Genomic DNA, 25,284 nt, shown 5'->3' on the forward strand with positions numbered 1-25,284 from the left:
AGAAGAGCCAAAACTTTTTACATGGATATTCCAGATCACAGTTACAAATCTTTTATCATTCTGAAACACCCCAAGCCCCATGATATGAAAGGGATAACTATACATTGTATGGGGTAATGGAGACAACATATAAATACCTAAGTATGTACAAGATTTATACAGATTGTATAAAAGTTAATATGAAAGGGAATTAGTATTAGCAGCTGGGGGAACCAAAGTAAAGAGTAGGATTTCCATATGTAACCAAGCAGAATAAGGTTAAGTACCCAAGTGCTCTAGAGAAGCTTCTTGATAAAGAATTCTCCCTAATTCTGCAAAGGATCCAGGATACCCATAGGAAATGTCCAAAACTAATGAAATCCATTCTTGCTTTATTTACTGATCTGTGTATGAGGACATGACCCTTCTGCTGTAAATCAGGCACAATTAAAACAATATTCCAAATCTGTCCCTTAGTACAGGACAGTTAAAGATCCCTTGTCTCCCTGGTTTTATACATTTGGGCTGGATTTTATTTTTAAGCCATCTCAGCCACAAACATCTCAGAAACTGCAGACTCATTCTAATTCCATGTTTTACTTTGGACAATTGATTTCACCTCTCCATCCCTGGGATTTATTTTCCCCAGGATATATGTGCTTATCTCCCATTAGTGTCAATGGGAGCCACGGCAGACATATTGAGGCCAAAGGGAGAGCAGACCGCTGTTAATATGTATACTATGGTAGTTAATATTGTAGAACCCAAAGCTGGTAAGTACTAATAGTCATAAGTGGCTCCTTGCAAGCCATATGCTGTCTTAAATTATATTTACATTTAGACACACATCTTGTTATCAAATGAAACAAGACCTAACATAAGCAGTAGGCAGATAGATACCATGAGAAGTGTCAGCATCTGCCTGAGATATATATGAGCATTGTTACATGTATGTTTAGTCTGGCTGAAATTCAGACCGTAAGGTCACTGGGGAGAAAGAAAGCGTCATATTCCTAGGGCAGATGGGTTGTTTCAGAAGGGAGAAGAAGGCTTTCTGTAGCAGAGACAGAAAAAAAATATTTAGCATTGTGATATTTAGTAAGATCAGGCCATCAGGTCCCGGCTGTGGGACCCCAGGAAACCCTAAATTTTCTTCTCTTATACTTCTTCCCCAACATACACTCCCTACCCAAGAGGGCAAGTCTTTCAGAAAAAAAAAAAAAAAACTTGTGTGGCAGCTTTGGTGGACCAGCCTCGATAAGATCTCTCTGAGACACCTTATCAAAGAAATAGGATTGGAAACAGGGCTTCATTTGCTCCGGTAACTGTCTGACTGCCTTTCCCACAAGGGGCTAGGTAGTCTAGCAAGGTCACTTGGCAACCTAATGAGCATGAATGCTGGGCGTCTCTGGAAGAGAGGAATGAATGTTCACATTGTTGCTTTGTCTGAATTGATGTTTTGTAACTTGGAGAGTCTTTATCCTGCTACAAGCTATGTTGATCTGTTGTTTAAGCTCAGGTTACTCAAAAGCACACATGTGTTCTGGAAATTAGTCTCTCCTGGTTTTTCCTGCAGCTGCTTCATCAGTGAGAGGTCCCTGCATCCCTGAGCCATAGAATAAACAAAAAGACTTGCAAGATGCAAATGGGTCATAGGTAGAAGATCCTGGCTTTGCAGTTAAATGGGGTGGGACTTTGTACTCAACTCTTCATTGCATGCCTTTTGTATAGCAAGAAGGCTTTAGTTTTTCTTTGAATCCATTATTTCCATCTGGCCTGATTCTTCTATCATGGAGAAAAAAGAGTTAGGATTGTAATGATTTAGACACTTTGGGATTGTTTTCACTATTAAAAAAAAGCCATGGAAGAAAAAGCAATTTACAAGACTAAGGAATAAGTTGTTAATGGAATATTAGGCATATGGGAAGATCCCTGGGGAAACGGGAGGTGACTTTCTGGACATCCCCAAACAAAGAAAGAGGCAGCATGCAAAATTCTGGAGAACACTAAATTTGGAATTAAGACCTGAGTGTGAATCCTGACTCAATCATATACTACCAATGTGACCCTCAAGTAAAAGACTTGACCCCACCGGGCTTCATTTCCTCATTTGCAAAATAAGTGGTTGGGCTGAATGATTTTCAAGGTTCTGTATGACTCTAAATCTATGATCCTATAAATCTCCTCCCTTTAAGGCCATTTCTGTTATCACTCATGTGAGTTCCATGTCTAGAGTGGCACAGAGATAGGCTTTTTGGACTCAAGTTCTTTCCAGCACTTATATGTTAAACTATCATCAATGAGCACCTTTTCTGTCAAATCCGTGCTTTTTATTCCCATGGCAGCAGCATGCTGTAATGCTTAAGTTTCAAGAGACATAGTTTCTGGGTAACTTAATTTTATTAATAAGGCTAACAGGTGATTAATAAAAGCATGGTTATTTGGTCATCTCTCTTGGACCAAAACACCCTAATGATGTTGGGGTCACCATTTATATTGCCCTTTGAAGAGGGGGTATTCTCAAAAGGGTCCCTACTGAATTCCAATTGGCTAATCAAATAGATTGGGGTACACAGCTTAGGTGACTCATATCTTGGTCAAAGAGACATCCATGTCTTTATCAGCTGTTTTGATAATATGGAGTATCAACATTGTCTCAGGACCTATGTGAGCAAACACAATGAGCAGGAGAATACCCATTAGTTTAAACTTAGAAATTGTTTTTACTGTCTGATTAGATTATGGCATGGGTAATCTTTTCCCACACTGTTTGATTTCTGGATGAGGAAGTAGAAAGGGAGGAAAACTTTGGTTTTGTACAATAACTAGGTATCAAATATAAATAGAAATATTCTTTCCTCACAACACCAACCCAAATTTGTGTCCCTCTCATTGGTAATTCTCAGTGATCACTGTTCTAAAGCTTTCTTTATGCTTCCTTTGTCCCAAATCATCCTGGGCAATGCTGGGAGCATGGTAGGTGCTCAACAAATCAGCAAATGCTTGTTGACTTGCTTTTTCACTGAGCTTTTTACCACAGGCCTGAAATTCTTTTCAATTCACTTTAAAACAAAAGTTGGGTTTCTGGGTGACCACTTCTTCTCCCATAGCTTCTCTATCAGAAATTTCACTTTCCCCATAAGTGTGTCCAGGCCAAAACCTCAATATTAGACACATAGTACTACTTTTAGACATTGAATGTGAACAGGCTGTGAATGTGATGATGCTGATGGGACATAGTCTCCAGATGTGAATCACATACATGTTCTGACATTTAGATAACATTATTTTAGTCAGATGTTTGACACCTCCTATTGCCGTATTCTGTCTAACCTTTTACCAGAAGATATGTTTGCTTTTTTTAAATGTGGTATGCTCTTTTTATTCACTGAAAAATTAAATAGTATTTGGGGAGAGGGGTAGCTAACAAAAATAACTTATGACTTTTTAAAGTTCTGGGTTTTGGTCTATGTGGTTCAGAATATCTTGGAGGAAAAAAGTGGAAAACATTTCAGCTCAATACTCAGATGTTTCACTTTACAATAGAAACATTCAGATTGTGGTTTGCTCTGAGTGAGTCCTCTGAGTCCTTTCTCTTTTTCAGATTTGCAAACCACTGTGCTTATTTGGGAAAATTATTTGTGTTAAGTCCCCAGAGCTGCTTTCACCTTTAAGAACTATGTGTGGGTGGGGTGACATATGCACTCACATAAAGGACAACAGCTGACAGTGTGTCTGGGAGCAAACAACTGTGTCTTAGAATCTGCACTAGTCAACCCGGTTCCTATTACTACATCCTGCTTATCTTGATTTGGACAATGGAACAGCTTTGCTTTTCCTTTTTAAAAAATAATAATAGCTTTTTATTTTTCAAAATACATGCAAAAGTGTTTTCAACATTCACCCTTGCAAAACCTTGTGTTCCAAATTTTTCTCCCACCCTCCTTAGCTTCTCCTTTCCCTAGACAGCAACTAATCCAATAAAGGTTAAACATGTGCAATTCTTCTAAACATATTTCCACATTTAGCATGATGCATAAGAAAAATTAAATCAAAATGGAGGGAAAATGAGAAAGAAAAAAAACAAGCAACTAAACAACAATGTTGTACTCCACATTCAGTTTCCATAGTCTTCTTTCTGGATGCAGATGGCTCTCTCCATCAAAAGCCTATTGGAATTGGCCTAGATTATCTCGTGGTTGAAAAGAGTCAAGTCCATTACAATTGATCATCATAATTTTGTTGTGTTGATCAATTCACAACTCTACCAATAATATATTAATGTCCCATTTTTCCCACATTCCCTCCAACATTTGTCATTTTCCTTTCCTGTCATCTTAGCCAATCTGAGAGGTATGTAGTGGTACCTTAGAATTGTCTTAATTTGTATTTCTCTAATCAATAGTGATTTAGAGCCTTTTTTCATATGACTAGAAATTGTTTTAATTTCTTCAGCTGAAATTGTCTGTTCATATCCTTTGACCATTTATCAGTTGGGGAAAGACTTGTATTCTTATGAATCTGAGTCAATTCTCTAAATACTTTAGAAATAAGACCTTTATCAAAAACACTGAATATAAAATTTTCCCCAGTTTTCTGCTTTTCTTCTAATCTTGGCTTCACTAGTTTTGTTTGTACAAAAACTTTTAAATTTATTATAATCAAAAGTATCCATTTTGCATTTATTAATGTTCTGTAGGGTTTTTTTGGCCATAAATTCCTTCCTTTGGAGCAGTTTTTCTTAATCCTGGTCTCAGCTTACTGTCAGGTACCTTTGCTTATCTCAATCCCTGCTTCTTCACCTCTCCAGTTCTGGACAATACTACCAGACTATTAAATTCTCTTGGACCTCCATGGTCAGCCTAACTTCTTTTATTCCATTGACCAGCTTTCTCATCAAATCTTGCCCCAATAAGCTCTGTCAGTAATTAGTTCTAAATACATCCCAACTATTCCATCCTCTATTCACTTTTTGGGACCTAGGACTCCCTTGCCTGCCTTAGTTCTGGCCTTCTGGGGTAATGAAACCATCCAATGGATATTTAAATAAATTTTTAAAAATTTAAAAATTAATTTTAGAACATTTATTTTCTCTCCATAAAAAAGAAAAAAGAAAAACCCAAATTCTAGTAACAAAAAGGCATAGACAAGCCAAACAAATTCCTATATTGACCATGTCCCAAAAAATGTCTCTCATTGTGCATATTTTATCCATTAGTTCTCTGTCAGGAAGTAGATAACCTGTTCGATCACTGTCCTCTGGAATTATGGGAGAACTATCTCCTTTGTGGTATGTTTCCATACCCAAATCATTTTGAATGATTTGTTTCAGAGATTTTGATAGAGATCCATGAAATATTAAAAGATTCCTGGAACTTAAGTATGTAAGCTTTTGTTTTTCACGTGTGGAAAGTTAGTGGGTTCTCCTTGAGATTCTACCTGGATATCATTTGTGATAAGAATGGGGTCCAACAAGTCTCTATAACTCGCGTTTTCAGTTATAACACAATGCTGGTGAGTCTGTCTGTAATAGAAATATGGCTATTCATAGCATTAAAACAAACACTTTGGCCAGTAATATCATTAGTAAAGTTGTACAGACCTGTATTTTGACATGATATGGATGCACATTCTCAGCCACTATGTTCTGACAATGTCCTTCTTCTTCTGTATCATTGTTTCTCCATCTCTTCCTTTCTTCTCATCATGGACTCATCACAGACACTTGAGAAAAGATAAACACATTTCTAATAAAGGTTTACACTTATATATCATTTCAAAGTTTGCAAAATGTTTTATGTATCTTACTTTGACTTTCACAGAAAGTGAAGTAGTTGTTATTATTATGCCCATTTTTATATGAGGAAGCTAAGATTTTAAGTGACTTGTCCAAAGTCACACAAGTACTCTAAGTCTGAAGCACAGAATTCAGGTAGTCCTGACTTAAGTTCAATGCTCCTTCTATTATGTCAAGCTGCCTTCTTTAAAGGAGGCATGGTAATCAGAACTCCCTGATGGAAGAAACTTGTTAGCAAAACTGATTTTCATATAGAACTGTGAGGTTTTCAAAAAACTTTACAGGTATCATTCGATCCTCCCAATAGCCCTGTGAGATAAGCACTATCATTACACCCATGTAACAGATGGAGAAATGAAGGCTTAGAGAGCATTAAGTGATTTGTCTATGATCACACAACTTGTGTCAAATAGCAGGCAGGATTCTAGAGCTCTCCTGACTTCAAGCCCAATGTCCTTTCTACCACAGACCATTGTTGCAATAGGGTCATTGTTTTCATTTGTACAAATTGGGCAGTTATACAAAAATGCCAAGATCCAAGGAAATTCCATTAGTTTACTATTTCTGAATGACAGTCGGAGAGAAATAGCTCCAAATTAAACTGTAATAATAACATATTAATATTGTACTTTGCAACTCTTTAGAGCAATTTTATCAAACAAATAGCAAATTATTTTCTCTGTTTTACAGATGAAGAAGCTGAGGCAGGTATGGTCACTGGACATGCTACAGCTTCTTGGAACCACAGGTAAAGAGTTGGATGAAATATGGATGAGTAATTCTTAAAAGACTTTAGCAAGCCCTTATTTCACGAATACCTCATATACACCTTATGTAAGAGATAGCACTTATGTAAAAGATAACATTTGAACTAAATTTTGAATGTAAGAAATAATTCTAAGCTGGAAGAAAAACAGTATTCAATATTCAAGTAACAGTTTGTGCAAAGACACCGAGAGGCAGAAGAAGGTTAGAATGATGTGTGTTAAGAATGGGAAGAAGACTCCAACCATTTTGGAAAGCAATCTGGAATTTTGCCCAAAAGGCTATAAAACTGTGCATAAACTTTTGGGTCGGTACCCCAAAGAACTCATAAAAGATGGAAAAGGAGCCACATGTACAAAAATGTTTGTAGCAGCAAAGAATTGGAAAGATAAGTAAATGCCCTTCAGTTGGTAAATGCCTGAATAAATTGAAGTGAATAAAACTAATGGAATATTATTGCTTTATAAAAATGACAAGTTGATTTTAGAAAGGTCTGGAAAGATTTACATAAATTGATGTTGAGCAAAACAACAGAACCAGGGAAACATACACAGCAACAGTAAGATGGTCCGATGATCAACTATGACAGACTTGATTCTTCTCAGCAGTTCAGTGATCCTAGGCAATCCCAATAAACTTTGGATATAAAACACCATTCACATCCAGAGAACTACAGAGACTGAATGTAAATCAACACATGCTATCTTCACTTTTTTTTCTTTCTTCTATTTTTTCCCTTTCATGGTGTTTTCCCTTTTGTTCTGATTTTTCTCTCCCATTATGATTCATAAGGAAATATATAAAATGTATATATACATGTATTACCCTAAAAATGTCATTTTTACATGTAATTGGGAAAAATTAAAATTAAAAAAAAAAAAAGAATGAGAAGGCCAGTTCAATTGTACCATAGAGCAAAGCTTCTTTAACTATGTATCACAATTCCATACTAAATGTGGGGGTCATGAAAAATTTGGCAACACTAAAAGTATCAAATATTCTCCCAAGACTTAATTATTTATGTAAAAAAACCCACATCCATCTCATTAGTATACAAATTTTGCTTTTGTCTTTAATAAAAGGTAAAATTATATGTATACCAAAGGATTGTTTTAATATATATATGCATATCTATATCTATATATATCTATATATAGATATATATAGATTTTTTTTTTTTTTTTTTTTTTTTTTTTGCTGAGGCAACTGGGATTAAGTGACTTGTCCAGGGTCACACAATTAGGAAGCATTAAGTATCTGAGATCACATTTGAACTAAGGTCCTCCTGACTTCAGGGCTAGTGCTCTATCCACTGCTCCACCTAGCTGCTCCAATGGGGTACTTCTAACAAAAATAGAGAAGAAGGGGATATAGAACAGAGCCTTAAAGTACAGACATGAATGGGGTTTGAGATAATAGATTATGATCCATTAAATAAGCCTCAGAATGAGAAGCCAGATAGGTGGAAAGAGAATCACTGATACCTAAAATTTCACCTTTAGCAGTTTCTCTGAAATCTCTTAAAATGAAAATATTTTTAAATGATGTAGTAGAAAAAGCTTTAGAGGAAAAAATCCAAGCTGTCAACACCCAAATCATTAATAATTGGAGAAATTTAAATTAAAGCAATTCTGAAGTTCCAACTCATACCCATCAGATTGTCAAAGCTGACAAAAAAAAAAAGGAAAAATGACAAATTTTGGAAAGGCTATGAGAAAGCAGGGACACTAATGCAATGTTGGTGGAGCTGTGAATTGCTCTACCCATTCTGGGAAGCAATTTGGAATTATGCCCCTCAATTCACTAAACTGAATATCTCCTTTGACAAAGCAATACTACCAGAAGAGAAGGGATGAAATATTATCAAGGACCTATTATTTGCCTGACACTATGCTAAGCACTTTGCAATATTTTCTTATTTGATTCTAACAAAAAACCCATGTGTTAGGAGCCATTATTATCCATATTTTGCAGTCTAGGAAACTGAAGGAGATAGCAATTAAGTGACTTGCTTGGGGTCATACAACTAGTCAGTGTCTAGTTTGGGATTTGAAGATCTTCTTAAAACTAAACCCAGAGTTCTATCCATTGTGCCCACCTCGATACTACCATTACTTGATTTTTACTCCCTAAAAGGATCAAAGAAAGAAGGGGAAAACCCATATATACCAAAATATTTATAGCAGTTATTTCCATAGTTGCAAAATGAGAAACTAAGGGAATAGGATGACTAAGCAAATTTTAGTTTATAAATGTAATGGAATAATATTACACCATAAGAAATTATGAAATAGGCAATTTCAAAACTAACTTAGAAAAATGATATGAATAAAGTAGAACCAAGAGAATAATTTCTTTTATAATAGTAAATATTATAAAGAAAAATAATTTTGAAAGATTTTAGAATTCTGATGACAAAGCACAATCTCATAGGGCCTAAAGACAAAACATTCTATCAACCTTCTAACTCAGAAATGATAAACTCTAAATGTGGAATGAAACATTCATTTTTGGACATTGACAATGTGGGTATTTGTTTTGCATGACAATGGATAGATAGATAGGTAGGTAGATAGATAGATAGATAAAGGAAGGATGGATATATAGAGATATGCACATATACATATATTTCCTATTTTGTATTTAAGGAAACTGAATATGTGTATATATGATATAGGTAGATAAATAGAAAAATGTCCATGCATATGTATACATAAACATATTTTTACAAAATTTTTAATGAAGATTTTCTTTTTTTCTTTTGCTCAATAAGGAGGTACAGGTGGTAGAGAAAATCCATGCTTGTCAAATAACTTTTTAAAATTCAAAATTCCTTCACATCTTAACCCCAATCCTACCCCAAAAGGAGAAACTTTCAATTAGTAGTTTATTTTCTAGATGATTGTGCATGGGTTAATGATGTCATCTCTCCTAGCCTCAGTTTCCTCATATGGTAAAAGGAAGTGATGAGATTAGATGATAACTAAAATCCCTTCCATCCATGGCATCAACATGAATATAGTTAGGCTGTGTCTTTTTTAATGTCCATTTGAGTAAATATTTAGCTTGTACCTGCAAGTTGGGAAGAGGGGAAAATGGAACCTGATCTAATTACATGCATGCTTCTTGAGAATTCATTTTCCCCAAAAGACATTGCTTTGTCCCTGAGTTTGACAGTGATTTGTTCACAACCCTGGGTGTGATGATTTCAGGCAGTGTGTTGGTCCTGAACTAACACGTTTGTTTTATCATCTGATCTCACCCAAACTAACAGCTACCTCCTGAAGGATGTGGCAGCTCCCTAGATGCATGCTTGCATAAGTTTCCTAAAACTTTCCTGATCAAAAACACCCATATTTCCCATAACAGTAATGCGACCCTTGGTTTCATTTCTACCAAGTCTATTCCAGTGATCAGAGCCAAGACCTTTCAGGTGTCAAAATTGTTCATCATTCTGTCCCTTAAGAGTTGCCTGAACTCAGAAACTAGCCATAGGCCAACACCTCACATCATATGCTAAAATAAAATTTAAAATTGGTTCATGATTTAGAAATTTAGGAAAAATTTTCTAATTCAATCTAACTCTAAAAGATTCTAATTAAAAATTCTAAATTTCAAATTTCAGAAATTATATCAAATTGCTAGCTTTCTCAAGAAAAGGGAAGGAGAGGAAATGAGGGAGGAAATTCAGAACTTAAGAGTTTTTTTTTAAATGACTGTTAAAAAAAAGTTACCTGTAACTGAGGAAAAAAAATTTAAGTTAAAAAAAAACCACATGCCTGAACTAATGCTGAGAAGTAAACAAAACCAGTTACACTAATGCATAATTTCTACAATAATATAAATGAAAAATACTAAAAGAAGGACTAAATTCAAAGTCATTATAAAAATCCCAGAAAACAGACAAAGAAATCTCTCACTTATGGCATTTATGTGACCTTGGACAAGTCACCTTGCTTGAGGCTAGATGACCACTGAAGTCTTTTCTAGCTTTAGCTCTATAATCCCAGGATCTCTGAGTCTTCCCTCTGTCAAGTGGAGACTGGGCAAACAATAGGATAAAATGTTATCAAATGCAATCATTATATCAGCTTTTAAAAAATCCTTTTTTATTTGTTTCAAGAAAAAAATCAGTTGTGGTGGTAATAGGGCAAGTAGCTAATCTAGCAAAGATTATAATGTAAAGACAAAAACACATCCTTAAATCTTAAACAATAAAATTTATTGTCATTAAATGTTGCTAAATATTATTAAGAATAAACATTTTAAAATCTCCCCCTATTAATCTCTTGAATATTTTCTGTCAGCACTGTCCTTGGCTTCCCAGTATTTTATAACTCTCTCTGCTCATGGAAAGTAGAGTGGAAAACTAAGGCCATTACCTGGATAAATGTAGGCTTCCTTGGAAAATAAAGGTCAAAAAGGTGTTCTTAGGGAATTTTGTGTTTTTGTTTGTTTGTTTTCTCTCAGTTTATAAGCTTTTGTTAACCACTTACTATATGCTAGACATTATGCTAAGAGTTGGGGATATAAATCAAAAAGACCCCTCCTATCAAGGATCATACTTGTATGATTGTATGATGAGTAAGTATGATTACTTAAGGACAAGTAGGTAGTTGGAGCCTGGAATCAGAAAGTTCAAATCCTGCCTCAGATACCTACTAGCTACTCGACTGTGAGCAAATCCCTTAACCTCTGTTTACCTCAGTTTCTTCATCTGTGAAATAGGGATAATAATAGCAACTGCATAGTCTCTTTACTACTTCTTTAAGACTGAAGAGCAAGATAGGAATAAAGTCTCCAGAGCAGACATAGAGATGACTCATAACATGATCCTTTAGATAATATGAAGAAAGGAATTCATGTCACCAGCAAAGACCAGAAAGATTTAATACTGGGATAGCTAGATTAGGAGAAAACTAGATCAGAAGAAAAAGATTAACTAACTTTTTGTGGGATGAGGAAAATTTTCCATTTTTAAATGAAAACAGGCCATCCAACAGAGGCATCCAGAGTAGGAAATCCCAGTATGACTTATTTTCTAGGTTAGACAGAACTAGGACCCTTCATATTTCTCTGATTGTCCTGTGTGGAGAAATCTCAGAGCCCCAGCTAGAGTAAAGAAGATTTTATTGTACTCTCCCAAAAAATGGCCTGAGAGTAGCTTGTTGTCATGACAACATGAGGAGGAGGATTACAGCAGAAAGAAAGGCGAGATCCATGCTAAGAATGGAGCTACAAAAAAGAGACCTAAACCTTTCCTGATGCTGACAAACACAAAAGAGCTGCTGACCTTCCTCAGTGTTTATCTACATGTAGATATAACATCATTTTTTCTAAGCCCAGTTATGTTTGGGATGCACACTGACCAGGGATGAAGTACCTGTGCTGCAGCGTCTGTAGAAAACAAGGAAAGCCATAACTAGAATAGGGTAACAGGCTCTGGCTCAGGGCACCAACATGCAAAGGGGTATATTTTCTCTCAAAGGACAACCATTTTTGGATCTTGTTTCATGTTGCATAGTTTATCTAAAGACAGGTTATTCTTTTCAGAATAACATGATGGTGGAACTTTCCCAGGACATGCTTTCCCTATGTACCTGTAGGGACAAATGCCAGACTTTCTGCATCAATGACTAAACTATCTCTTCTCACCCCGCACTTAAGTGGATTTTTTTCCCTTCAGAATAAAAACACTTCTCATTACTGCTCTGGCAATCCTCTTTCATAAGAGTGTGTAAGTGGAAAAGGGTTTGTAATAGGAAGAACAAATCTGACAGCCTATATTTGTAGAATTCAGAACAAATAAGGAAGATCCAAGAAAATACTATGTTTGCTACATGACTAGTGGCCCCTAGAAATTGTACATTAACACAAGATGATAATATACAAGGAATTTAAGAAAGTCAAAGTCATTTCTTAGGAAGGTCAGTAAAGACACAAACATATGTATGATGAAATAGAGACTGAGAACACCATTCCAATATCACCAGGCTTAGAGGTTCGGGGCTTTGGGAATGAATCAATGAACAAAAGAAAAGATAGATGCATGTTGGATGGAGGATGGAAAGGTGAAAAGGCATTTATTAAGTGCCTTCTATATGTCAGACACAAGAGTGACACTGTCTCTCTCCTAAAGAAGCTTATATTCTAATTTTGTTTTTCATTCATTTGGAATTTTCTTGGCAAAGCTACTCGAGTGGTTTGTCATTTCTTTCTCTAGCTCATTTTAAAGATGAGGAATTGAGGAAAATAGGATTAAGTAACTTACTTAAGATCACACAGCTAGGAAGTATCTGAAACTAGATTTTTTAAAATTTATTTTATTCTGAATTTAATAAAATCAGCATTATCACAACAGTAGAATGGGAAACATGATTAGACATGAAACTGGAAATCAATTATGTACAATTTGCTAGGCTAGATTTCAACTCACAAAAATAAGTCTTTTTAACTCTAAGCCCATCACTATACCTACTTAGCTTTACCACCTGGCTGTCCTTTTATTTTAATAGGAAGAGACAGTATATATATATATATATATATATATATATGTGTGTGTGTGTGTGTGTGTGTGTGTGTAATAGGAAGAGACAATATATATGGAATTAATAGCCAGAAAAGGGAGTCTTGTACTAGAATGTCACAGAGATGGTGAGTAGAGCCATATGTGGTGATCCACCCACCCTTTCCAGAAATAATGGCAGTGTTGATTTAATAACTATTCACAGAGCAAGAGAGAAAAAGAAAGGAAGTTCTCTTGGGGTAGCAAGACAGTAGATGGTTGAATGGATAGGATATGAAGCACATAGATATGATAGGCTAGACAAATTTGTGCTCAACAATCAGGACTGTTTAATTCCAAATCAAGGCCCCGTAAGGAAAGAATTATTGATAACTCTACTCCTCAAAAAACATTGTGCAAGAAAAAAGTAGATAGAGAGAACCAAAGCCTTCTAGAGTCTTAAAAATTAAGAGGATTCCAAAATTGCTTTGCAAGCATTTCACAAGAAGGCAAATCAAAATGCTATTGAATAGGAATAGTGTCATCCTAGTATTTGGAGCTGGTAAATAACTTTGCCACAGTATGTTTGAGCAGCTGGAATAAGTGCTGGGAGGAGAAGCATCCACCAGCCAAGAAAAAACTCTTGTGGTTAGTAAATAATGCAAAATCTTTCTGGTGGTTTCCAGAAAAAAAATTGAAGACCTGATTTATCCCAATATATTTTTTTCTTACAAAAAAAAAAAAAAAAAAAAAAAGCAAGTCTCAGTGCTGGACTCTCTAATCATGGAGACTTGATAACACATTTCATGCTGACATCTGGAGATAGTTTACAGTATTACAAACAAATAGTTAAGGAGTTTACTTGGATAATCAAATACAAATTTGACTATAACTCAAATTCATAGTCCATTATGTCAAAAGTAAGCTTGCATTAAGGCCATGATGACTATGCACTTCCCCTGGGGAAAAAAAGTGATAGTTTAGGATATAAGGCTGTTGAAAAAGCTCTCTAGATTTTGTTCCTTTATCCCTTAAGCAACCCAGTCAGTGCATGACTTTATAGAGTTTTTAGATCTGAGAGCAAATATGACATAAAGTACAGGCAAAATGCCCTAAGCTTCTCTCTAGTTTTCCTAGAATCACAAAATCTCAGCGTTTGGAGGGAACACATATGCCACTGAGTTCAACCCAAACCTGAAACAGAAATTCTTCTTCTAATAGGACCTGGGTCTGAATCCTGTCTCTGCCCTTTGCTACCAAGTTACTTATATTTTTTAGTCCTCAGCTTCTTTATCTGGAAAATGAAGACAAAATGGCCTTTCAGTCCTCTATGATCCTGTAATCCCTGCTGACAAATGAATATTAAGTCTCCAATGGAGCACTTCCAGTGATGATGAAGTCACTACCTCATGAAATAGCCTATTCCATTTTTGGAAAGCTCTAATTGTGAGGATGATTTTTCTTTATTGAATCGAAGTCTCCCTCTTGTAACTTCTATCCATTAATAGTAATGCTTATCCTTGGAGTCAAGCAGAAGTCTAATCTTCCTTCCACATGACATCCCTTCAAATATTTAAAAATAGTGGGCAGCGAGGGGATGCAGGTCTCATCTTCTTGAGTTCAAATCTGACCTCAAGTACTTACTAGCTGTGTGATTCTGGATGAGTTACTTAACTCTGCTTGCCTCAGTTTTCTCATTTATAAAATGAGTTTTGGGAAGGATATGGCAAGCCATTCCAGTATCTCTGCCCAGAAAACTCCAAATAGGGTCTTGGAGAATCACACACAACTGCACAACAAATCATTTCTTAGTCTTCTCTTCACTGTGGTCAGACATAGTTCCTTTAAACAACTCTCATTTGGAATTGTTTCAAAGCATCCCCATTTCCTTTATTGCCATTCTCCAGGCAGACTCCAGTCTGTCAGTGTTCTTCAGTGACCTGAACTGAACACAAATCCAGATCTGACCAGGGCAGAAGAGAGCAAGCAGCACGTCCTTTCCCCCCACTTCTTAATGCTGTTTCTATTAATCCAGCCCAGAGTATTGACTGCTGGGGATGCTGCATCACACTACAGAGCCCACCTGGAGGGACAGTTATTAATTGAATTGCTTTTAGCATCCCCTGGTCAATTTTATAAACAGTGAACAGAAGCAGAGCTTCAAAGAAATGCAGCAGAAGAAGCCTCAAGCAGCTGGATAGTGAGAACTTCCTCACAAGTGATCCCCAACAGCCACTACTTTACCTAAGAGAAAGAGAGAGTGAACTTAACACCGTCATCCACATTAGTACATTGTCCACGCCAACTGTCTTCATGGCTGCAGCAGCAAAAAGTTTTAATTGCTGTCATAACCTGGATCTAGGGTCTTAGTGTGCTCCTAGCCTCCCAATCCCAGGTGGCAATGAAAATAGTCAAAGGAAATCACAATCTTTTAGCTAATTTATGTGATCCTTACAATTGGCAGCATGGTGGGGTAAATAAAGAGCTAACTGTGGATCTCAGGAAGATCTGAATTCAAGTCTCATCTCTGACATATTCTAACTTTGAGAGTTTGGACAGTTCATTAAACTCTCAGTGTTCTAGGCATTTTTCTAAGACTACAGATTACACAGAAGGTACCAAGCCTGAACTGGCAGACAGTTTCCTAATTCGATGCTCTAGACCAATGAAACCTTAGGTCCAGTTCCTTTCCTTGTCTTTAATAATTTTTGTAATTTACAAATATAATTGTAATTTGTATTTTGTTGTTTGTTGTTTCAAATTGTTATAAAATGTAAATTGTAATTATTTTAACAATTGTAACAAAGGAACAAATGTCTAATAACAGGAAAAGAATCCCAAAATGTCTGATCCAAGCTTATGAATATCAAGCATATTAATGGGAAGGCACTGGCTACCTTAAAATTCCAGGTATTGCTCTACCTGAAGGAAATAAAGAGATTTTGCTGATCTTTTTTTTATTTGTATAAGAACATATTCACATTAGTCATGCCTTTTTTTTTTTGCCTCCAACAGAACATTGACATTAAAAATGATTCTGTGAAAAACTTGTTAGCATCAATTACAAGTCAAGAATGATAGCTTTCAGTCATTTTTCAGTCATTTCTGACTCTTCATGACCCCATTTAGGAGGTCTTTACAAAGTTACTTGAATGTTTTGTCATTCTTTCTCCAGATGAGGAAATTGAGAAATAAGATTAAGTGACTTGCATAGCTATTACATAGCTACTAAATGTCTAAGGTAAGAGTTGAACTCGAGAAGATGAGTCTTCCTGGCTCTTAATCTAAACATTCTATCCACTGTGCCAACTATCTAGCCTAGCATGATGGTATAAATCTATTCTCAAGGAGGCTGAGATTGGGGATATCTTGAGTTTAGGAGTCCTAACCATACATTAATATGGTGATCCTACACCATTAGTTTGCCTAAAGGGATGAATTGTTCCAGACTGGAAAGACAGGGCAAATCAAAGATTTTTGCCAATTAGAATATTACTGTGGCTTATGTGTGTCTCCCTGAGCAAGGCAAAAAGATTCAATCTCAAAAAAATAGACTCCAATAAGTTTAATGTTGTACTTTGTATAAAATGTTATGACCAATTGCTCTGGTAATGGGGCACTAAAAACTTCAAACTTTTATCATCTGTTCTGCAATATTGTGATTCGTGCAAGCAAATGCTCAAGATCTTTCTAGAGGTTTAATATTGTGTTTATGAAACTGATTAAGTAATTTTGTTTTGATTGTAACTAAAAATTTTCATTTTACCTTTTTTTAAAAGAGCCCAAAGGTGGCCCACGCGTATTTTCTCTATAACACAGTAGGAAAAACCTGTAAACATAGTTTGGGATACTTTTGTGAATCCCTGGTTTCACTGATAAGAATCACAGTTCTTTCTACTTCTCGAAAATAGATTCTAATCGATTTTCCCATAAATCCACTATACAGAGCCTATATAATATTCTGGAGGTCTTCCTCTTGTTAATTGGCCTATGGACAATTTTAACAGGCAAAAAATCCCTGGGACTATTTTTAGTCTACATATTTCCATTTACCAGAGTTGAAAAAAATCAGCTCATTAGAATGAATGGAAAGAATTAGAACTGCTTTGGATGAAGCATCAATAAAAGGATGCCATTTTTTACTTAATCAATCTACAAATATTTATTGAGTGTACATTAGATACTGGTATATTAGATATTGTTCTCCTAGATACCAAGCAATTGTGTCATGCAATGGGAAAGATAGAAGAAATTTTTAAAATATCTTTGCTGCCTATTCCCACAACTTCACCAAAGCAACAGGGCAACATAGAGTCTCAGCCTACTTGTGGGCCAAAGACCAGTTTTGCTTTTAGAAATACCCGTTGGAATTTCCCCCTTTTAATTTTAATTTCCAACTGACCTTGAAATGTCTGAGAAGTTAAAAATTATAAATTGTTATAAACTATTTCCCAAAAGACATTGTTATGTAATACTGCAATAACAAAGGCTGCTTGTTTTTGCCTTTGGTAGGAGAAAGAAAAAAAGAAGGAAAATTTGAATTATATTAGCATAATAATAATAAGTAATAAGATTAGTATATGCCCTTAATACTAGCATTTTGGTTAAATATAATAATATATATACATAGCTTATATTACCTTTAAGCTTTGCAAATTTTAAAGTAATATTATTATTATCATTCTTATAAGTTATTAGAGTAATAACAATAGCTAACATTTATTTAGCTCTTACTATGCTAGGCATTATACTAAGTGCTTTACAAATATTGTCTCATTTGATCCTTTCAACAATTCTGGAATGTAGATTCTATTATTATTCCCATTTCACAGTTGAAAAAACTGAAGCAGAGGATTGTTCAGTCTCACAACTAGTGTGTGAAGGTAGATTTGAACTCTGTACTTCTGATTACAAGCCCTAAGCTTGCACAGGCTCAGTACATGGTGGATAGTCAATGTTGATCGATCAGTTGGTGATTGAGCAAAGCTCAATGTGGGAACTGTTCACAACTAGGATAAAAGGGGGAAAAGCTTTGGGTAAGCTGAGAAAGACATACCAGCTATTTCTCTGATGCTCATGACTTACTGATTCCACTTGGTCTTCAGACTGAAAGAAACCCCTTAACTTGAAGCACCTACTTTCTGCTTCAGTTTCAGCCATTTTTTGCATTTCTGAGACATTCAGGTTCTTGTCTTGGTCCCCCCTCTGGTTTAATCCCTTTCTTTTGACCCTGCCCCTCTTGCTCCAAAGAGACAAGATGATTGCCCTTGGCCAGGTGATTGCCCTAATTCTCAAAGAGCTCCAACTCCAAAAACCTATAATCTCAGTCAAAGGAACAAAAGTACATACATTAAACATTCAGGAAATAATAAGTGGGAAACTATGTAGTATTGACTCTTAATACAACAGAACATCATTGATTTAAAAAAAAATCATAGTAACAGTATCTTTTCCTGCTGCGTGGTCCCTGGGGCTTCTGAGCTACAAACTATACATCTGAAGATGGACCTACCTTTGGACCTATGATTATTCATTGGTTACATGTTTTAATGCGTGTTGTTGCTCATCGTTCATTTTCTAAGAGGACTGATGATATTGAGAGTAGTTCTTGACTTGCTCTTGCTTGTGAATAGGATTGAGGTAAGGAAGAGCTGCACAAAGTCATCAACCTCCCTCCTCCAGCATCATCAAAATCCAGTAGCAAGACAAAAGTCAAGACTGGCCATGGCTTGGGATACAGTGGAAGACCCTGATTAATACAGAGTGAAATGAATAGAAATGGGAAATCATCATACACAGTAACAGAAATATTTTAAGGATGATCAGTTGTGAAAGATAATTACTCTTAATTTACTGACCCAAGACAATCTGAAGGATTCATGTTGAAAATTTCTATTCAACTTCAGGGAAAGAACTGATGAACTTTGAATGCAAATTGAAGTATAATTTTTTCACTTTATTTTCTTGCTTTTTTGCAATAGGACTAATATAGAACTATGTTTCACATGATTTTACATGTGTAATTTACATCATATAGTTTGTCTTCTCAATGGGGAGTGCAGGGGCTAGTGAAGGGAGGGAGAGAATTTGGAATTCTACATTTTTTTTAAATGAGTGTTAAAAAATAGATTTTTAAAACATTGGCTCTCTATCCACTTTAATATAATATGCAAAATATGTAATCTGCTAATATTAAAATAATTATAAATAAGTTACTATAACAAATATGATGCTTGAATATGTATGTAGCAGAGATGTTCTCACTCTCTTAAATAAGTACTACCTCTTCTTGTTTCTGAGGTTTTTCTGTTCCTACATTTCTGTCCTTCTCATACCCCAATTTCTGAAAAAAAAAAAACCCTATAAATTCATGCTCACTGCAGGAAGAAGAATCAAGCTGACTGGGTATTTGTTCTTTCTGCAATTTATATTATCTCTGCATGTGTTCTGTTTAACCAGCTCATTGATTTGTAGCATACCTGTGTTTGTCTCATTTCCCACCTGGAGCAAGTTCCTCAAACCCACAGCTTATAACTAAGACATCATGGGCTTTACCCAATGCAGTGGTAAAACACCCACAAACATTTTCTAGCATTACAAAGCACCTACTGCCTGCAGAGCTTTTTGCTATCATAAGGAAAGCACATTTAAGGGCCACAAAATAAAGTATTTCTTTGTAAGATTATAGACTTTGTGCTAGAAGAGCTTTCAAATAGGAGCCAGGGAAGTCAAGTGATTATTTGGGATTCCACAAGTATAGAGGTAAAGCATGATTTGAACTGAGGCCTTTTGCCTCCAGAACAAAGGTTTTTTGTTTTTTTTCCCCTACTGTATGGTCTGAGGGAAAAGTTCATTATTGACAGAAAGATTTCATATAAAAAGCAGCCTATAGATTAGAATTTGAAGAAAGAGGAGGAATTGCATAGGTAAAGAGAAAAAGGAACAGATTTTTCAAACATTGGGAAGAGTGAAAAAGATTATGGATTGAGGCAGGAAAATATGGTATGAGTATATGCCTTTGGGATGCAGAGAGTGGTAAATTGTTATCTGAAACAAAGTGGAAGAAAGCCAATAATATGAATTAAGGCTGGAAAGGTAGACTAGTCCCAGATTACAGAGGGCCAAGCAGGAAGTAATAGAGAGCCACTGAATACATTTGACAGTAACTATGATGTCTCAATTAGATCAGATGGGGGAAGGAGTTCTATTAGGATCTGAATCAATATTTGTTTTCTCTAGCACAGTCCCAACTCCACCTTGATCTATAAAGCACTGTGTTCTCTTCAGATGTTATTTGTTGTCTTAGTTGATAGTTTCAAATTTAGAGGAATTCTTCTTCATATTCTCAGACTTTCTTCCTAACAGAGTACAATGTCAACAATGACTTATAGACTGATAAATTCGGATACATATTAAATGTAAACATATATGTGTGGTATGTCTGCATTTATTTGTAAATCTGTGTGCCTATATTTGTAAATGTGTGTATGCACACATATATAGATAGATAGGGACAGAAGCAAAGACAGAGAAGCAGAGAGATAGAAAGATAGATGTATATATATATATATATATATATATATATATATGTATATATATATATCCTGCTTGCTGGGCAGTATTCAGAGGAAAATTTACATTCTGGGAGACCAGCAAAATGGGAACAGCAGGAAATGTTACGTTGGAAATTCTTTTTAATAAAGGCAAAATAAATCCAACTACACATAGTTATGAAAGTACTCCCTAGGGTTTTAGTATTTAAAAAAAAAACAAACAATGTTCACTGACTCTAACACAATCCCAGGAGAACTATATTTTTTTAAATGAACTTTAAAATTCCCGTCCTATAGTAAGCACACCCTTTAAAACACATTACAGAACAAATGATCATATATCCACTTTAATAACCTTGTGGCCTTACTGACCAAATTTATATTCCCTCCCTTTCTAGCCCTTCCCACTTCCTTTAAATTCTACTATAATCTCTGTTTTAAATGTGTTGAAATGTAGTATATTCCCACAAGCCTGTTTTGGTATTGTTTTTCCTAAATGTGGTCTGTACAGCACCCTATTTATTATAAATAATGCAACACAATGCACAATTACAGCTTTCTATCCATCTCTAGAAAGGTCTAAAGATTTCTAGCCTTTCCCTCTTAAAGGGTCCAAAAGATAGAGTTTGGAAATTTCCTATTTCTTCTACTATTTGAAGAGAAAAAAGGGAGGGAGAGAGATGCATAGTTGTTTCAAAATTTCTAAGGAAATGACAAGAGAGCAGAGAGGGTCACACATGTTATCCCAAGAGACAACTCTTTTCTTAGATTGGTTTTCCATAAATAGATTACAGGGACCATAGCAACCAGCTAGTCCAACAGACAGTGAAAGAGAAAAGTCCACTAAGTCCATTACAACACATTATCCAATCTCTCCTTGAAGACCTCTAAGGTGATGAGTTCAGTATCTCTCAAAGCAGCCCATTCTACTTTTGCATAACTGTCAGGAAATTTTTCTAGAAATACAGCATAAACTTATCTTTTCTAATCTTTTACCCATTATTCCTAATTCTTCCTTCCAAGAAGCAGAGGCAACTAAAAGTAATACAATGGATTGTGCCTGAAGTCAAGTTCAACTCTTGACTTCCTAGCTATGTAACCCTGAGCTACTCATTTAACCCTAATTTCCTCAACTGTAAAAAGAGGGATAATAACATCATCTACCTCACAGAGTTACATAAGGATCACATGAGATAATTTTTGTAAAGTGTTTAATACATAGGAGACATTATGTAAGTACTTATTCCCTCTTCTCCCTTCTGGGATCCAACAGAACAGATCTAATTCCTCTTCCCTTACAACTATCATGCTCCTTCTATGACATTCAGATTATAATACTTATTTTCTTATATTTATTTAATATTTCTTTATTATTTATAAATATATTTATCATAACACCAATTACCAAGGACAATGTTGCATGCTGGGAGATGGAAATATAAGTAATTAAGACATTTCCTGCCTTCAAAGAACTTATGCCAGTGGGGGAAAACAATACCTAAAAAAGTATATGGAAAAGCTAATAGATCAGAAACTAGTAATCAGAAAATAAGGTGAAATCATGGGCAGATGAAGTAAAAGCTAGATGGTTTACTGGAGAGAATCATTGTACCCAGTGGGGAAGAGATAAGGAAAGCCTCAGTGGAAGAATGATTTGGAACTTGTGAAGAGACCATGAATACTGAGTCTTTTTTTCTCCAATATAAAAACCCCAATTCTATCAGTTCTGATCTATTCAGTTATGTAAGTGATAAAAACAAAAACAAAAACATCCATTTCACTATCCCTGTGACTTATCTGGATCCGATGAGTATTCACATACACATAAATTGTACCCATTATGTTTTTTTGATCACATGCCTAATTTACCTGCTAATATTAGTCAGATCAGCTAAACTCCACTTTTTAAACATGTAGGAATAAGGACTTTCTTAGAGGGAAAACTAGCATGTCAAGAAGAGACTTATAGGAAGAAATAGCAGTTCTGCAAAAAAGGACCCAAGTCTGGAATAATTGAAAGAGTTATTAAAAGGGTACATTTTTGGAGCAAGGGTGTACTCAGATAGGGTCTCGAGTGCGTATCCTTTCAGACCATTAGGTTTTCTGAAGGTTCTGGGCACCAAAGCTCAGAGTGTTTCAAGATTCTCCCAGCAGGCCGATAACAGCCATCACTCCCTAACTTAGCTGGCCTTTCTATTTACACAAGCGATCGCTTTCCTACATAAAGCCCCAAAATAGAAACATTAAAAGAGCAGCTGGTGCCTCCCGGGAACCTAATAAAACGTCTGTTTCCAAACAGGCCTGTTTCTCCCTGTCATAAATATTCTGTATTTCTCACTCCTTCGTTCTTTATTAGCAGACACATTTGCATGAAAACGGGAGTTGGTTTATTAAGAATTCATCTCTTCCTGCTGTTTACAGGCTGCCTAAAGTTCCACTCCCCCACATGTGACATCACCACTGATGACTAAGTTGCACCAATATTCTGTATGCTGCAGGTGAAGAAGAGATGGCAAAGAAATACACAATGAAGTCTTAAGGGACAGTGATGATTATCTCAGCCTCATATTTACCCATAGGGGTAAAGCATAATTAAAACAAAATTAAGTGTTGAGGCCAAATGAAAAAGATAAATTAGTATTTATACAAATACTACAATACAAAGTCAATAATACAAATACAAATACAAAGTCAATAATACAAAGTCAAAAAGAAAATATAATTTGAGGTACATGTCTTTAAAATGATTAAGTTAAAAAAGAATAAATATAGGGGATTTTTTTTCTTGTATCCTGTTTCAGATTTTCCTGTAAGGTGACAATAAACACTTTTCATGAAATCACCAGAGATCTCGTTCTCTTTTGGCTAAAAGTGAAGGATTCATCCTTCTTCCTCCTATCAGCTGCTGCTGGTACTGCACTGAGCCCAGCCCTTGAAGAATCCTAGCAAAGCAGCAGACACACTATAATTTGAGTAAGAAGCAGAGACCGTGTGGCAGGTGTGGCAGGCTGGAGTTTGCTAGAGTCGCCGGGGTGTTTTCCTGATGACAGCCCCTAGCTCACAGATCTGCGTGCAGGTGCCTGTTGAATGCATAGCAGGCGAGGACATGCATGGGAAGGGCGGCCTCCAGATTCCATGGCCCCATGCTCATAGCATCTCCTAACGCCTGCTGAGAGCCTACACCTGGCAATGTAGCATGGCGACCAATGATAAATGTCTCCCATACTCAGAACCACCTACTTCCTTACCCCTCGCCTGCTCTGAAATACTTGTCCTAATAAAATATTCTTCCTCTGTGAATACCATTTGGCTTTTTGTTCATCATTGCAAACTGAACAATTGGGAATGTTTTATTTGGAATCAGCCTGTAATCCCATCATGCTGTATTTCCTTTGTACAGAACGACTGTTATTTAATGGGGCAGCTTTGATTGTTTTGGAGATAGGCTCATATTTGGAAAGAGGAGGGGTATGTGTAAGTTGATTATATTGGCCAGCTTCCCCTATTTTTTCTGGAAGTCCTTCTTCCCATTTGTATAGATAGTAAACCTCAGAAAACTGTGCAACAGCTACAGAGACCATTGTCATGAACAATATAGGGAGGGGTCATATCCAGCCCCTTGAGCATTTCCCCAAAAGGGAAAACAGTGTGTTGTCCCTAAAAAGGCCCCAAAAGCTTCTTTTGTAATACTTCATACTCAGGTCAAGCCATTGATTTGAACTTGACCGGCTCCTTTAAATACCAGAGGTGAAGGCATATCGAGTTCCAAATGCAACTGAAAGGGCCCCTTGATTTCCTCCAAACTAGTATTTGCTGAGGCCCCTTTCCTTTTCCTAACATTTCCCTTAGCACAATTCTCTTCAAGAGTTTTTCCTTTCCTATGGAATGCCAGTATTCAATGGAAGAATTACTATTGTTCATTATGAAGGAAGGGGAGAAAAAAGGACCTCCTTTCTTCCTTTGGTCCTTTCTTGGGTATCCTTTTCCTGACTTCCAAATCTTATTATAGTACAAATCCAAAGGGTTCCTACCACCTGGGTTACTTATCATTCCAGATTAGCTGTTTCCCTCCCCTCTCCAAATTCTCACTCCCATTCTTTTCTTTTTTATAGTCTCAACTCCTTCCTGAACTTTTTTCTTATCAAATATTCTCTATTTCATATTGTTACCTTGGGGTACAGTCTGGTCAGTGTCCTTCATATCTCTTCTTGTGACTGTTCAAAAATCTGATTTATCTGTGAGACTCGGCCTTGCTTTTACTAATCTTGGAGTTCTACCAGCCATGAAGATCCTCTGTAGATGATAAACTGTGAAAATCAAAACAGAATTTTTTTATGATCACTTACATCTCTTTGCATATATGGTATGCGTATACAGTGTACATGTAAACCCACCTCTTAATTTGAACAGCACCTTATACCCAGAATCTTAATACCATTTGATCATTATCTTGTGGATAGTTTCAATTCCCTTTAAAAAAAAAAAAAAAACAGGGCATCAAGTGTTAAGCATTTTAATTTTTAGATTGTGAAATTGAAGTTCAGTGCACGGAAACAAATGGACTCCTTAATATGTCAGGAAGGGAAGAAAAGAGTTCCCTTCTTCTGTTCTCAGTTACCACCCTTTTCCTGCTTTGGTTTCTCCCACCCTTCAGGAATATTAGAACTTCAAAGTATTTAATGCCA

At 35.9% G+C, this 25,284-nt stretch overlaps 1 long non-coding RNA gene across 1 annotated transcript; it reads right to left on the bottom strand.

Annotated features, from left to right (window-relative positions):
• Window positions 1–5,124: 5,124 nt before the first annotated feature.
• LOC116423721 lies at window positions 5,125–25,071 on the bottom strand. Its single transcript, XR_004234225.1, has 3 exons — window positions 24,994–25,071; window positions 24,769–24,906; window positions 5,125–5,703 (listed from the first exon to the last, which is right to left on the bottom strand). It is a non-coding gene; the product is annotated as an uncharacterized LOC116423721 (long non-coding RNA).
• Between the last annotated feature and the right edge of the window lie 213 nt (window positions 25,072–25,284).

Source organism: Sarcophilus harrisii, chromosome 4, assembly GCF_902635505.1.
Source record: "Sarcophilus harrisii chromosome 4, mSarHar1.11, whole genome shotgun sequence".
Taxonomy (NCBI): Eukaryota; Metazoa; Chordata; class Mammalia; order Dasyuromorphia; family Dasyuridae; genus Sarcophilus; species Sarcophilus harrisii.